The sequence below is a fragment of the Miscanthus floridulus genome, chromosome 16 (assembly GCF_019320115.1).
Source record: "Miscanthus floridulus cultivar M001 chromosome 16, ASM1932011v1, whole genome shotgun sequence".
Classification (NCBI taxonomy): Eukaryota; Viridiplantae; Streptophyta; class Magnoliopsida; order Poales; family Poaceae; genus Miscanthus; species Miscanthus floridulus.
In genome coordinates, this window is record NC_089595.1 from 57055314 (window position 1) to 57067373 (window position 12060).

At 43.0% G+C, this 12060-nt stretch overlaps 1 pseudogene; it reads right to left on the bottom strand.

The window, feature by feature from the left end:
* The window catches only part of LOC136511896 (probable AMP deaminase), a 32881-nt pseudogene extending 21330 nt beyond the window's left edge, over window positions 1-11551 (bottom strand).
* Window positions 11552-12060: the final 509 nt, after the last annotated feature.

Here is a 12060-nt window from a genome sequence, read left to right on the forward strand (position 1 = left end):
AAAAAAATACCACTTGAAAAATGACATCTCATGAATGCGAGAATCATTTTCAAAATAGATATTCGGGAGAGATTATCTACAATTTGGACTTTGGCACATATTAGATGAACAATAGTAAGACACGCTATGTGCCGTGCTCTTAAACAATTGTGAACCATGTAGGTTTGCTCCAAAGGTTAAGAATGAAACCGAGCAAGCCTACCATATGATATACCTAGTGTATGCATGACAAAGGATATAAGAAATCAAATGCAAACATAGGCATGAAGAGTAACTAGATGCTAAAAGATACCAATTGTAGGAAAATTTTAAATCTAATACCAATTGAAGTAAAATAAATCTAGTTACCTAGCATGGGAAGGGGAATTTGGGTCCATAGTATTCACTACCCCACTTGGCAATGATTTTGTCCATCATGATGCACCCCATGAAATGCACCCATACTTTGCCAAGTCTCCAAATTCCCCGAAGTCCGATGGACTTCTCACTTCCCTTTCGGGATCCAAACCTTCTTGGTGCTCTTCATGTTTAAAATGATTTCCTTTGGCACCCAAAAGCGTTTGACCCCATTGTTGGCTTGCTTGTTCACCTTGATGGCCACCACCTTGTCATTTTTCTTCTTCTTCAAGAGATAAGGTGTGGAGGCCTTCTTGTCCACCTTGTTGGTGTAGGTGTTGGAGAGCTTGCTTGTTTGCTTTTGCTCCTTCTTCTTTGCTCTTCCCCCATTCTTCACCTTGCAATCATAGGACTTGTGGCCTTCCTTGTGGCATACGTAGCAAACCACGGTTTGTCCTTCATTAAGCTTCTTCACTCCCTTGACGGTGTTATCTTGATGAAGTTGGGTTTGCTTCGCCTTGCCTTTCACTTGAGTTAAGTCCTTTGTGAGGTGAGCTACTTCTTGCTTGAGTTGCTCATTCTCTTTTGCAACCTCTTGTGTGCATGTATCTACAATCACTTTCTCAACACAAGCTTGGTTGCACAAAGGTGAGTCTAAACATAAATTATTGCAATAAGTAGAGGCATCCTTTTTAATTATTTCAATTCTTTTAGATGCCTTGGTGGAGGTTAAATTGACGGCCTCAAGATTAGCAACTTTATTAGTTAGCTCATTACAATGTTTGCACATGATTTCCATTTTAGCAAGCAAACTATTATATGCTTCTTGTGAGCTAGCTAACTTTTCTTTTAGTTTTTCATTTTTCTTTAAGAGTTGCTCATCATTGAATGTGCATGCATTTGATGTTGCACTAGCCTTAAGTTGCTCAATTTTAGTAGATAGTTCAACATTGAGATTAGCAAAGTTCTCATATTGTTCAAGCAAAGTTTTGTATGCTTCTTGTGAACTATCTAGCTTTTTTTTAAACTTTTGAGCTTATTTTGTTGACTAGTGCAAACTTTAGCATATTTAAGATTTTGTTGCACAATCTCATGATAAGAAGGCATATCATCATCACTATCACTCTCACTAGAGGAAGAGCTTTCGTTACCTCGTGCCATAAGGCACATACGTGAAGAGTTAGATGATGAGTGTTTGCGCCCTCGCCTCTTGTGATGGTCTTCTTCACTTGAAGAATCATCCCATGATCTTATTGATGTAAGGGCTTTGTTCTTCCACGCCTTCTTCTTTGTTTTGGGTGTGGGCTTGTTTGGACAAACTTCCACAAAGTGCCCCACCTCGCCACATCCATAGCATCCTCTCTTTCTTTGCTCGTTTCTTTGATTGGTGAAAATGAGGTCTTGGATTTGGATGGGCACACCCTTGACGTTGAGCTTTTGGATCATCTTCTCCACCTTGTTGATAAGTTTGATTGATTCTTCATCAAGGTCGGAGGTGGAGGAGGAAGATTGATCATCACTTGATTCTTCTTCTTCATCATCATCATCCTCATCTTCATCTTCACTTGAGGAACTTGAGCTTGAGCTTGTCTCAACTTTCTTGCCCTTCATCTTCTTTTTCTCGCTACATGCGAGAGCTTTGCCTTTGCTCGATGAAGAGGCCTCTTCTTGACCCATCTTACGTGACATTTCAAATGCCACTATCTTGCCAATGACAATGCCCGGGGTCATGGTGCTCAAGTCCTCCATATTGTGAAGGATGGTGATGATGCTTGAATATTTCTTTTGAGGTAGCACGGAGATGATCTTCCTCACGATGTCCGCATCATCTAGCTTTAATAATCCTATTGAATGGAGCTCATTGATAATTAGATTCAAGCGTGAATACATATCACGAACAAGCTTATCATCATTCATTGTAAAGGAATCATAATTTTGCTTAGCTAGACAATATTTTTGCTCATGGACATTACTTGTGCCGTCATGGAGCTCTTGGAGTTTTAACCAAATTTCATGTGCCGTATTTAAAGTAAATACTTGGTTAAAAACCTCCATGCTAAAAGATTCGAACAAGCAATTTTTCGCTCTAGCATTGAAATGCAATTCTTTTTCATCACTTTTTGTGGGTTTTTTGGGATTCTTAATGGGTTTCATCCTGTCACGAGTGACTCTCCATACACCTAAATCAACCGCCTCAAGATGGCAAGCTATTCTAGCCTTATAATAGAGGAAGTTAGTGCCGTCAAATTGTGGAGGCCTAGCGGTATCCATCCCAACCACTCTAAGTAGCGTCGGCTCAACGGCGGTTAAGCCAAAGGTCCAAATATGAGCCAACCGGCTCTGATACCAATTGAAGGGACCGCGGACGCCTAAGAGGGGGGGGGGTGAATTAGGCAACTTAAAATTCTAACTCCAAACTATGGCCTCTCCTTCTTACTCTAGCAAAATCTATGCAAAAGATAAACTATCTAAATGTGCAACTAAGGTTTTGCTAGTGTGTTGCTATCTCTACCGCAAAAGGAATAATATGAACAAAGTAAATACGGAAGCTTAACGAGCAAGGTAGAGATATGCAAACTCCTGTCGATGACTCCAGTATTTTTACCGAGGTATCGAGAAGCGCGCAAACTTCCCCCTAGTCCTCGTTGGAGCCCCTCGCAAGGAATCCCTCGCAAGGGCCAAGCTCCCGGTCGGGTAACTCCGTGGATAGCCTCGGGCCTTCCCCACGCGCAAGTGGGTCTCCGACGTGCCTTCCGGCAAACCTCTCCTGGATGCTCCCCGCCGTCTTCACTATCAAGCTTTCGGCCGAAACGCCGCGGGCCTTGTTCCCTTCGGTACACGGTGGCGGCCGCACCACAAACGCGGTTGGTGCGATCTCGCAAGACTTCAAGCCCCTCCGATGTACAACTCTTGTGCTCGCAAGCACGGGGTGGCAAGAGGTATGCAAACCTCACTAAACACTAGGTATACACCTAGAGCAAGCGCATAAGCGGTGGTCTAATCAACCTAAGCACTTCGCAAAGCACCTACGCTAATCACTTGATGAAACACTAAGCACTTAGCAAGTGGAGATCACTAAAATGGTGTATCAACACCCTTGGTATGTTTCCTCAGCTCCACACGTCTTAAATGGCCGGTTGGGGGTTGTATTTATAAGCCCCACTGAGAAAGTAGCCGTTGGGGACGAAATCCCGCTTTTCTGCTACTGACCGGACGCTGAAATCGTCCTGACCGGACGCGTCCGGTCGTCCCGACCGTTGCAGCCGCGAACTACCGATCGGACGCTGCCAGCGTCCGGTCGCAGTTTTGCGCGCCTGGAACCTCTCTGTACTCGATCGGACGCTGATGCCCTACGTCCGGTCGGTTGCCGCCAGCGTCCGGTCCTCGCGTCCGGTCGCCTGTCTGCCGAGTCTCCACCAAGCGTTCGGTCACATCGTCCGGTCGCTTGTCCAGCGTCCGGTCCAGCGTCCGGTCATCACAGTGAGCTCGTTTCTTCGCGATCTTGCATACGGCTTGGTTCCAATCCTCATGCTTGGACTTTGCTTGATATCTTGGGTCTTCACTTGTGCTTCTAAAGTTTTGCTTGAGGTGTTGATCATTGGATCATCACGTCGCCTTCGTCCAAGTCACGTCTTGCACCCTATTGGACTACAAAACAAACACTTGCAAATTCATTAGTCCAATTTAGTTGTGTTGGTCATCAAACACCAAAATCCAAAGTAAATGGGCCAAGGGTCCATTTTCCTTACAACCTCGTTTAAAGTCATATAAGTACCATCTCTGAAAATGACCACCTACAAAGACATATTATGCACAAATAATTTGTAAGGCGATAATCTTATCATGTTCCATAAGGGCCAGGAAAGTCATTTCACTAATTAATTAATGAATATACCTCATCAGGTTCTTTTCTTAGTTTGGATTTTATGAACCTCAACAGATGTTTTTGATTCATGCATGCTGAATGATGAACATGAGTGTCAACCTTCCTGACATTGTAAAAATCACGATGCGGTGGTGCGGTCTTCTAGGCAAGAAATTCCCTATCCACATTTAACATCAGATGAAATTTAAACTTCTGAAAGGAAATAAGAAATGCATCACAACCAAAGAACTGTAGGAGAGCATTCAAATATTTTTCATTGTATATGAAGGAGGTAAACAATTTTATGACATGATTACATGCTCAAGAAGATTTAACCGATTATGGCAGACAGTTCTTGTGTTCCCTGCAGCCGTTACTCGAAGAATATAATGCAAGTCCGTGAAGAAGGTTGTGGCATCAGCCACAGGATAAATGCTCTCTGTACCTGAGCCAGAAAAGAAAAGAAGGGGGGGGGGGGGGGGGGGGGGGAATGAGTCATGAAATTATCTGGTTAAGCAAGCGAAGTACACCAGTAGAAGAACGTACAATCTTTATCCGCATAAACATGGACAACGCCATCAACCATTTGGAAGACATGCTGAAACCACAATTAGATGGAATCTCAAGGACAAAAACAGGGAGGATATCATAAGATTGCAATAAGCAGAACTAAGATACCTCTGACTTTGGTTCAGGCACATAAGTGAACGGGTTGGGGTTAGGTTTTGGAGTACAGGGGTCATTTATGGCCTCCTTCTCCCATGGAGTAACCTCTTCTCTAAAGAGATAAGAGTCTCTTAACTCGAGGCACTTCTGAAGGATTTTGAACACCTCAATTTCGTCAGCAGTTGGAATCTCTGCCATAAATAGATAACACCATTCCCCATAAACTTCCATAAATATTGTACAGAAAAATTCAATTCAGTTATAGATTTTCTTCAGCTGAATAAACAAGTTTCTCAATGTATCTGAATTATATTCTGTAAATTTCACATAAAAAAGATCATAAACTAATCAACAAGAGAAATAAGAATCTGGCCAAGCACAAAACCCAACAATAATTAGAAGTTGTAATAAAATTTACCATGGTTTTCCATTATGGTTCTTGACATACTCCAAATATTGAGACAAAATTATGAAGTCCTGTATATCTAAATGACTACTTTGGAGCATAGGACTAGCTAGAGCATCTAGGCACTCTGTCAAAAGAGTGTGCTTAGAAAAAACTCGAAAAGCATAGCAACGTTCAAGCAGGTGATCTTACCAGAGCATGTGAAACAATAAAACTATTGAGTCCTTCTAGTTCTGCCAAAGTTTCAAATGAAAGGCTATTGTTTCACCCCTTAAATCAGCATTGAGAACTATTATGTATTAACAATGCCATACCCTCTGGAGTAGTTAACATCTTGATAAATGATTCTTGCTGAGGTTCTTTTCGTAGAATATCTGCAGCAACTGGGTCAGGTTGAACTGCATGAAGACCATTGGATATACCTTTTGACCGCATCAAGCTTGCTGCAGCTAATGGTTTGGCAGCCCCATTTTCCACAATTGCATTTCCTTTGTGTTCTCCTTCCTGTTCAAAATGTATTCCCAAATTAAAAAAAAACTGAGAGGTTTTTCAGCCACTTTCTCTACCAAATGGGAGAAGAATATAGTATTTGTATAGAATTGGTCCATGCATCATAACAGCAACCAAACTAGCGTAATGTCAAACACAAATGCATTATTCGAGTACATCATTGACTGTGTTTTTAATGGCTCTACTCCAAGCATTACAATGGTGTTGCGAGCTGTCACTTATGAGTGAATCCTTTGGTGCTCGGTTGGAGGTAGTTCTGGTCGTGTTGCTTTTGGTTTTTATTTTCAGTTTATGTTCTATTAGTCTTCTAGACTCTAGAGTGCTGTAGGTGTTTGAGTGTATGAGTGTTATTGGGATTTCTTCCCCTCTGCTTCAGACCTTTCTTCTTAATGAAATGATATTAGCTCTCCTGCGTCTTCGAGGGAAAAAAACAGTGGCTGATGAATGTAGGGCGTGTTTGGTTCTCCGCCACACCATGCCACAGCAAAGTTGAGGCTCCCACACCTGCTGACATAGCTGTTTAGATTGCAAATCAAGTTAGGCACGCCACAACTCTTTGCATTGATCTACAACAGCAAAACTTGCCACAGGTGTCACGGCCATTTTTGGCACCGCAGGTGTGGCGACGCCACAGTGCGCATGGCAAGTTCCTGGGAACCAAACACACCCATAGTCTTTGGTGCATGGCAGGTGCCTCTAATCTTCAGGAGCTTCTTGTTAGGTCACCCTCCCCAGACCTCTAGGCTCCGGTTGGTAGACTGCTGCCCAATTGGTCGTATTTTGCTCTACTATGGGGCGAGTTTGTTTGTTGTTCTAGCTGGTGTGAGTGTGTGTTGTGTTTCTAGGTGGGGCTGTTTTACCCTCATTCCTCACCCCTGTACCTCTTTCTCTCTTAAATGAAATGACACACAGCATTCATTCAAGGAAAAAAAATTAAAGATTTTTTCAATGAAGCTTCCGAACTTCAACCCATTAGAAGTCATATAGAGGGGCAGCTGAAGCAGTAGGAGAGTTAAGAGATAGGGTGACAGTGCATTCCCTTTCTACGTCAAGGTAGTCTCCGTCATTCACCTAATCCCTATACCATTGTATGCTAAATGTAACGCAGATCATTTGATGTTAACACTTTGCATCATGCAACATTCACAATATAGCAAGCTTCATTTCATATAGACTTCAGCCATACCCTTTCAAAATGAACCGCAGCAAAGAAATTACATCATTATTTGATATCAGGAAATGTCTCGGGGGCAGGTTGGCGCATGCTGCCATGTTGAGGATACATTTAGTTTCAGCCCTAGCAAGCAACCACCTCCATTGCATCCAGTAAAGGAGCTTATCGCCATTACATTTCAATGCAAAGACAAGTTGTTTCACCGGGATGGCGGGATGTTGGAGTGCTGTAATGTCATGAATCATGTCTCGTAGTTCACAGGAATCCACATTGGTTCACTTGTAGCCTGAGATAACTTTTTCTACAGACTTGTAATCATTAAATGAAAGAAAAACAGTAGAATAATCACCCTGTCTCCACATATCCATTCCCAGAACCTTTTGACTTTTAACTCCCTATACTTTGGAACATGTAATCATACATGATTGATGTTAGGTTTCATGCACCAACGAACCTAAAAGCTTAGGTTATTGGGAAGAGGTGGGCAATCCACTAATACATCGCAACACTCCCACCCACGCGCAGGCAGAACAAGGCGTAAATGTGGAAATAAAGAAGGGAGCGGAGGACTTAAAAGATGACTCGAACTCGAGACCTCTGGCTTTGATAACATGTTAGGTTTCATGCACTAACCAAGTGAACCCAAAAGCTTAAGCTACTGGGAAGAGGTGGGCAATCCACTAATACTTCACAACAGTTGAATCCAAGGAATGATGGTTAATATTTTTACAAACCCAGATAAATGATGGAACAGTTCATTCTCAATAATCCCTGAAAACTTTTAGCCACAAAGCCACTTAAACCATGGGCATTATCTCTACCATTTCAAAACAAATGCCTAACTTCCGGTGGTTCCTTGCATGCAAACTCATACCAAGGTCTACTTTGACATACAAAAAATGGGAAAATTGGATCATTACCATCGAAAGAACACGTCTTTAGATATATACCATCAAAAGAATTAGTTTTAGATATTTACCATCAAAAGGTAACAACGTTACAGCTATTTACCAATTTTCTCTACTTTTGTTCACTACCGGACTCCTGTAGTTTGCCGAGTGTCCGAAACACTCGGCAAAATACATAAAACACTCGGCAAATGGTTCGCCGAGTGTAACACTCGGCGAACAGCACTCGCCAAAAACAGTGACGGCAAAGCCAACTTTGCCGAGTGCCCGACACTCGGCAAAGTTGAAACCGAAAAAAACCCGAAAAAATGGGATTTTTACCCAAAAAAATAGAATTTTTTTTATCGATGGAGGCCCCCACCGGCCAGCGCCCACCCATCTCACGCGATTCGAATCCGAGACCTCCCGCTATGCACGTACCTCCTCTACCACTACACCACACTCTCACTTATGTCTGGATTCCGTTTTAGTTCCCAATATATTATACTAAACCAAGTATAAATTGCATGTTTGAGGCCCTAAACGAATTCAAATAAAAAAGTTGTAAACTACAAAGTTTCATAACTTTTCGAGATCTACACTTTTAGTTTAGGAAGTTTTTCCATCCGAGGTCGTTTACAAAATTTGAATTTTAAAATTTTGAAATTCAAACACAGTTTTGCATGACAAGATGTTTTCAAATCAAAAAGTTGTAAACTACAAAGTTTCATAACTTTTTGAGATCTACACTTTTAGTTTAGGAAGTTTTTCCATCCGAGGTCGTTTATAAAATTTGAATTTTAAAATTTTGAAATTCAAACACAGTTTTGCATGACAAAATGTTTTCAAATCAAAAAGTTGTCAACTACAATGTTTCATAACTTTTCGAGATCTACACTTTTAGTTTAGGAAGTTTTTCCATCCGAGGTCGTTTACAAAATTTGAATTTTAAAATTTTAAAATTCAAACACAGTTTTGCATGACAAAATGTTTTCAAATCAAAAAGTTGTCAACTACAAAGTTTCATAACTTTTCGAGATCTACAAAGTTTATTTTGGTTGTTTGGTCATCTGTTCATCCGACATGGTCGTTCTAACATTGTTCACAAATCTTATATATCTCTCTTGTAGTTTCATAAACTACCAGAGAGATATGTTAGATTTGTGAACAAATTTATTTTCACTTTGTCGTATGAAGAAAAGACCAAAACAAACATTGTACATCTTGATGAGTTATACAACTTTATAGTTGAAAACTTTTTTATTTGAATTAATTTACTGCTTCAAAATGTGCTTTGAAATTTTCTTTGCCGAGTGTAAAAAAAAAATAACACTCGGCAAATAAGCTCTTTGCCGAGTATAAAAAAAAACACTCGGCAAAGAAGCTCTTTGCCGAGTGTAAAAAAAAACACTCGGCAAAGAGATTCTTTGCCGAGTGTCAAAAAAAAACACTCGGCAAAGGCGTCTTTGCCGAGTGCCCGAAAAAAAAACACTCGGCAAACCACGTGGCACTCGGCAAAGAGCCGATCTCCGGTAGTGGTTAGCCTGGTCGCTGGTTTTAGATTTTTTGGCCGGTCCATATTTTACCATGTTCCGATTTTGCCCATGAGACTAAATGAACGCCGCTGCTTCTAAGTCTCACGCGGAGAGAGAAAAAAGTAGCGCGCAGAGAAAGGGCATTTCACGTAGAGAAAAAAGAAGTCTTGTGCACAGAGAAGAAGCGGCACATCTCCTTGCCACCGCCGCCGCCGTGCTGCCCCGGCGGTGCACTCCCCGGCAGTGCACCCTAGCGCCCACTGCCTCCTCCTCGCACCCTAGCTCTTCTTCTTCCTGCTCTCTTTTTTTGTTGTTCTTAACCCTAAGTTTTCCCTCTCTCCTAGTGCTGAAAAATCGACCTGTAAATTGAGCCATATGTATCCTTCTGAGGTTATAGAAGGTAACAATCTTTTTCTCTCCTTTTGAAACTCTAAAATTTGTAGCTATTAGCATCTAGTTTGCTAGTACAGTGAGGAGATGACATAGCGCTTTGCAAAGGGAATAAAATTAGTGGATGAGGATCTAGAATTGTTGTGTTTATACGTTGCTGAGGTGTTGTGTTTGTATCCTACTAAATTTTTATTTACACATGCTCTCCTAAAGTACAGTTACACAACGCTAGAATGGGGCCTAATATGCAAGGGCAAAATGGTCAGAGATAACTTAGAGTTAATAGAGCTGGTCAACTTATAACGTGAATCATGTTTTGATGGTAAATATCTAAAACTGATTCTTTTGATGGTATATATATAAAGATGTGTTCTTTTGATGGTACGGATCCAATTTTCCCTACAAAATATAGCATGCATGGGGCGGGCAGTAGGGGAGGGGAGTAGAAAACTGACAACAATAACAAGTGGATGATGGGAACTTACCAGGTTTCCATTTGTGTTCATGTAGCCATTGTCACTATTTTGTATAGCATCACATGATCCATCTGCACTCTTAAGTGCACTTGCACTGGCAGCAGGGGACTTGGGTGACTTAGGTCTAGTTATTTCAACCCGTCTAGTTGAAACTGTCCGGGCAAATTGTTTACTGCCTGCAATAACCATCCATTGCTATAAAGAGCTATTGCAGAGATAAGAAAAGTAAACTTCACTGCCTTGCATAGAAAAAAAAAATGATGAAAAAGTATCACAGATGTCATGTAGCTTATAGACAGCTCATGTCGATTAAATAGATATTATTATGATGCTATGCATGATGGCATCTCCAGATTTAGAATACAGAGGTCATAAAATTATGCTTGGCAATCGAGGTGCTAAGAGTTTTGCTTTGAATATTGACTAATTGTAACAAATATTAGTGCATCAATAAAGAATGACTGATTGCAGACTTGCAGTGTTAGCTTCCCACAACTTTCATGGCACCTAAAGCTAAAATTCAGTATGCACATGCTCCATACAAATGTATTTAGAAGTTCCACTCGTTCTAATGATTTGCTTGCTTCAAGAAAAAAAGAAATATTGCCCTCGGTGTTGAGCGCTTGACGCAATAGTCAGAAATTCGATGAGCAAACAACGTTTTATTTCATTATTCCACTGCCTAACCCACCTATCTCCGAGCAAGTTCCCCAATCCTATCCACCCCACACTGCAGTAATCTGCACCCCACGCCAACCGCACACCCCCACACGTATCCATAAACTGGGGAACAAAAACATACCGTCGGGGCCCACGTTCAGTCTAGGCAATCCCTGGGGGATGTCCAGCAGCTCCGCGCGTTCGAGCGCGCCACCGTTCGCGTGCGGGCCCAAGACCCCATGCGCATCCTCCTCCTCCTCCTCCACGAGGTACCCGCCGGAGGCGAGCCCGCCGCCGCCGTGGCCGCGGGCATCATAGAACGCAGAGAGGTCGGGAAGCGAGGCAGAGCCGACGGCAGCGCGGCGCGGCGGAGGGAGCTTCCCGCCGGCGGCGGCGGGGGCGGGGGCGGGGGCGGGCGGGCGGGTCCTGCGGCGATTGGTGGAGGCGGAGCGAGCGACCTGCTTGACGGCACGGTAGTGCAGGTAGTAGGCCGCTACGGGGGCGGAGGAGGCGCCCACGAGCGCCGCGAGGGCGAGCTGCAGCTTGTACGACGAGGCGGAGCCCAAGGAGTCCATTGGCGCCGGGCCGCCTGCCGCCTGCCGCCTGCCGGTGAGGTGCGGGGGGCTCGTGGGTTTAAGGAGGTGATTAGGCTGGGAGGGGGATTAGCATTAGCAGCAGTAGCATGCATGAGAGGGTGGATGGGATGGGCAGCGGTGGGCCTATTTATAAGGTCCCGTGCGGATGGTGACGTGGACGCTTACGCGGGCCCCGCTGGGTGCGTCTCGTCACTAATCCAGTCCAGTGGTGATTCCGTGCAGGGGCAAGTTTTTTTTGTTTTAGGTTTGCTTGTTATCGTGGCCGCTGTTTTTTAGCACTTTTGAGTGGTTATTATTATATTAAGCTAGGGTCTTTTTTAGCTTGAAATTACGCTAGGCTTCTGTCACTTTGCTGAGAGCTTTTTGGACTCGCACCAACAAGGCATAAAAGACGTGAAAAGTTTGTGAAAGGGGAGGATATTTGGACTTTGGTGGTACGGCAAGCCAAGGATAACAAAAGGCCTGCATCGTGGCCGTCCAATGGTACGGTGTGGACTGCTTCAATCATTTAGCACAGCTTTTGTCATGAGCAACTGGGGATTGATTCAATTCAAAAGCT